This window comes from Heteronotia binoei, unplaced genomic scaffold (genome assembly GCF_032191835.1).
Source record: "Heteronotia binoei isolate CCM8104 ecotype False Entrance Well unplaced genomic scaffold, APGP_CSIRO_Hbin_v1 ptg000505l, whole genome shotgun sequence".
Classification (NCBI taxonomy): Eukaryota; Metazoa; Chordata; class Lepidosauria; order Squamata; family Gekkonidae; genus Heteronotia; species Heteronotia binoei.
The window spans coordinates 53,548-58,334 of NW_026800041.1; the positions used below are offsets into that span (position 1 = coordinate 53,548).

At 39.2% G+C, this 4,787-nt stretch overlaps 2 non-coding genes across 2 annotated transcripts; both read right to left on the minus strand.

Moving 5' to 3' along the window:
* Positions 1 to 3,706: 3,706 nt before the first annotated feature.
* Positions 3,707 to 3,778, minus strand: TRNAL-GAG (transfer RNA leucine (anticodon GAG)). The gene has a single exon. It is a non-coding gene; the product is annotated as a tRNA-Leu (tRNA).
* Positions 3,779 to 4,508: 730 nt separating this feature from the next.
* TRNAL-GAG (transfer RNA leucine (anticodon GAG)) lies at positions 4,509 to 4,580 on the minus strand. Its single transcript has one exon. It is a non-coding gene; the product is annotated as a tRNA-Leu (tRNA).
* Between the last annotated feature and the right edge of the window lie 207 nt (positions 4,581 to 4,787).

The window sequence follows — 4,787 nt, forward strand, 5'->3', positions numbered from 1 at the left end:
TGGGTTTAGGGATGGGTAAGATGTATTTTTAATATCACACTGAATGGTACACTCTTGATGGGGAAAAATTTTGGATGTTTTTCCATTCTCCATTATAGCCTATGAGATTCATTAGAATGAATGGGCCCATATGGTAAGGGTTAGGGTTAGGGTTAGAGTTCAGGACACACTTATGTTTGGGTGAATATTGGGGTTGGGTTTAGGGTTGGGTAAGATGTATTTTTAATATCACACTGAATGGTACACTATCGATGGAGAAACAATTTGGATGTTTTTCCATTCTCCATTATAGCCTATGAGATTCATTAGAATGCATGGGCCCATATGGTAAGGGTTAGGGTTAGGGTTAGAGTTCAGGACACACTTATGTTTGGGTGAATATTGGGGTTGGGTTTAGGGATGGGTAAGATGTATTTTTAATATCACACTGAATGGTACACTCTTGATGGGGAAAAATTTTGGATAGTTTTCCATTCTCCATTATAGCCTATGAGATTCATTAGAATGAATGGGCCCGTATGGTAAGGGTTAGGGTTAGTTTTAGAGTTCAGGACACACTTATGTTTGGGTGAATATTGGGTTGGGTTTAGGGTTGGGTAAGATGTATTTTTAATATCACACTGAATGGTACACTCTTGATGGGGAAAAATTTTGGATGTTTTTCCATTCTCCATTATAGCCTATGAGATTCATTAGAATGAATGGGCCCATATGGTAAGGGTTAGGGTTAGGGTTAGAGTTCAGGACACACTTATGTTTGGGTGAATATTGGGGTTGGGTTTAGGGTTGGGTAAGATGTATTTTTAATATCACACTGAATGGTACACTATCGATGGAGAAACAATTTGGATGTTTTTCCATTCTCCATTATAGCCTATGAGATTCATTAGAATGCATGGGCCCATATGGTAAGGGTTAGGGTTAGGGTTAGAGTTCAGGACACACTTATGTTTGGGTGAATATTGGGGTTGGGTTTAGGGATGGGTAAGATGTATTTTTAATATCACACTGAATGGTACACTCTGGTTGGGAAAAATTTTGGATGTTTTTCCATTCTCCATTATAGCCTATGAGATTCATTAGAATGAATGGCCCCATATGGTAAGGGTTAGGGTTAGGGTTAGAGTTCAGGACACACTTATGTTTGGGTGAATATTGGGGTTGGGTTTAGGGATGGGTAAGATGTATTTTTAATATCACACTGAATGGTACACTCTTGATGGGGAAAAATTTTGGATAGTTTTCCATTCTCCATTATAGCCTATGAGATTCATTAGAATGAATGGGCCCGTATGGTAAGGGTTAGGGTTAGTGTTAGAGTTCAGGACACACTTATGTTTGGGTGAATATTGGGTTGGGTTTAGGGTTGGGTAAGATGTATTTTTAATATCACACTGAATGGTACACTCTTGATGGGGAAAAATTTTGGATGTTTTTCCATTCTCCATTATAGCCTATGAGATTCATTAGAATGAATGGGCCCATATGGTAAGGGTTAGGGTTAGGGTTAGAGTTCAGGACACACTTATGTTTGGGTGAATATTGGGGTTGGGTTTAGGGTTGGGTAAGATGTATTTTTAATATCACACTGAATGGTACACTCTGGTTGGGAAAAATTTTGGATGTTTTTCCATTCTCCATTATAGCCTATGAGATTCATTAGAATGAATGGGCCCGTATGGTAAGGGTTAGGGTTAGTGTTAGAGTTCAGGACACACTTATGTTTGGGTGAATATTGGGTTGGGTTTAGGGTTGCGTAAGATGTATTTTTAATATCACACTGAATGGTACACTCTTGATGGGGAAAAATTTTGGATGTTTTTCCATTCTCCATTATAGCCTATGAGATTCATTAGAATGAATGGGCCCATATGGTAAGGGTTAGGGTTAGGGTTAGAGTTCAGGACACACTTATGTTTGGGTGAATATTGGGGTTGGGTTTAGGGTTGGGTAAGATGTATTTTTAATATCACACTGAATGGTACACTATCGATGGAGAAACAATTTGGATGTTTTTCCATTCTCCATTATAGCCTATGAGATTCATTAGAATGCATGGGCCCATATGGTAAGGGTTAGGGTTAGGGTTAGAGTTCAGGACACACTTATGTTTGGGTGAATATTGGGGTTGGGTTTAGGGATGGGTAAGATGTATTTTTAATATCACACTGAATGGTACACTCTTCATGGGGAAAAATTTTGGATGTTTTTCCATTCTCGATTATAGCCTATGAGATTCATTAGAATGAATGGGCCCATATGGTAAGGGTTAGGGTTAGCGTTAGAGTTCAGGACACACATATTTTCGCTTTAAAATTGGGGTCAGGTTTAGGGATGGGTAAGATGTATTTTTAATATCACACTGAATGGTGCACTATTAACGGAGAAAAATTTTGGATGTTTTTCCATTCTCCATTATAGCCTATGAGATTCATTAGAATGAATGGGCCCATATGGTAAGGGTTAGGGTTAGGGTTAGAGTTCAGGACACACTTAGGTTTGGGTGAATATTGGGGTTGGGTTTAGGGATGGGTAAGATGTATTTTTAATATCACACTGAATGGTACACTCTTGATGGGGAAAAATTTTGGATGGTTTTCCATTCTCCATTATAGCCTATGAGATTCATTAGAATGAATGGGCCCATATGGTAAGGGTTAGGGTTAGGGTTAGAGTTCAGGACACACATATTTTCGCTTTAAAATTGGGGTCTGGTTTAGGGATGGGTAAGATGTATTTTTAATATCACACTGAATGGTGCACTATTGATGGAGAAAAATTTTGGATGTTTTTCCATTCTCCATTATAGCCTATGAGATTCATTAGAATGAATGGGCCCATATGGTAAGGGTTAGGGTTAGGGTTAGAGTTCAGGACATACTTACGTTTGGGTGAATATTGGGGTTGGGTTTAGGGATGGGTAAGATGTATTTTTAATATCACACTGAATGGTACACTCTTGATGGGGAAAAATTTTGGATGTTTTTCCATTCTCCATTATAGCCTATGAGATTCATTAGAATGAATGGGCCCATATGGTAAGGGTTAGGGTTAGGGTTAGAGTTCAGGATACGAATATTTTCGCTTTAAAATTGGGGTCTGGTTTAGGGATGGGTAAGATGTATTTTTAATATCACACTGAATGGTGCACTATTGACGGAGAAAAATTTTGGATGTTTTTCCATTCTCCATTATAGCCTATGAGATTTATTAGAATGAATGGGCCAATATGGTAAGGGTTAGGGTTAGGGTTAGAGTTCAGGACACACTTAGGTTTGAGTGAATATTGGGGTTGGGTTTAGGGATGGGTAAGATGTATTTTTAATATCACACTGAATGGTACACTCTTGATGGGGAAAAATTTTGGATGTTTTTCCATTCTCCATTATAGCCTATGAGATTCATTAGAATGAATGGGCCCATATGGTAAGGGTTAGGGTTAGGGTTAGAGTTCAGGACACACTTAGGTTTGGGTGAATATTGGGTTTGGATTTAGGGATGGGTAAAATGTATTTTTAATATCACACTGAATGGTCCACTCTTGATGGGGAAAGATTTTAGATGAACATATATGAACATATGAAACTGCCTTATACTGAATCAGACCCTTGGTCCATCAAAGTCAGTATTGTCTTCTCAGACTTGCAGCGGCTCTCCAGGCTCTCAAGCTGAGGTTTTTCACACCTGTTTGCCTGGACCCTTTTTTTGGAGATGCCGGGGATTGAACCTGGGACCTTCTGCTTCTCAAGCAGATGCTCTACCACTGAGCCACCTTCCCTCCCTGTTTTTCCATTCTCCATTATAGCCTATGAGATTCATTAGAATGAATGGGCCCATATGGTAAGGGTTAGGGTTAGGGTTAGAGTTCAGGAAACACTTATCTTTGGGTGAATATTGGGGTTGGGTTTAGGGATGGGTAAGATGTATTTTTAATATCACACTGAATGGTGCACAATTGACGGAGAAAAATTTTGGATGTTTTTCCATTCTCCATTATAGCCTATGAGATTTATTAGAATGAATGGGCCAATATGGTAAGGGTTAGGGTTAGGGTTAGAGTTCAGGACACACTTAGGTTTGAGTGAATATTGGGGTTGGGTTTAGGGATGGGTAAGATGTATTTTTAATATCACACTGAATGGTACACTCTTGATGGGGAAAAATTTTGGATGTTTTTCCATTCTCCATTATAGCCTATGAGATTCATTAGAATGAATGGGCCCATATGGTAAGGGTTAGGGTTAGGGTTAGAGTTCAGGACACACTTAGGTTTGGGTGAATATTGGGTTTGGATTTAGGGATGGGTAAAATGTATTTTTAATATCACACTGAATGGTCCACTCTTGATGGGGAAAGATTTTAGATGAACATATATGAACATATGAAACTGCCTTATACTGAATCAGACCCTTGGTCCATCAAAGTCAGTATTGTCTTCTCAGACTTGCAGCGGCTCTCCAGGCTCTCAAGCTGAGGTTTTTCACACCTGTTTGCCTGGACCCTTTTTTTGGAGATGCCGGGGATTGAACCTGGGACCTTCTGCTTCTCAAGCAGATGCTCTACCACTGAGCCACCTTCCCTCCCTGTTTTTCCATTCTCCATTATAGCCTATGAGATTCATTAGAATGAATGGGCCCATATGGTAAGGGTTAGGGTTAGGGTTAGAGTTCAGGAAACACTTATCTTTGGGTGAATATTGGGGTTGGGTTTAGGGATGGGTAAGATGTATTTTTAATATCACACTGAATGGTGCACAATTGACGGAGAAAAATTTTGGATGTTTTTCC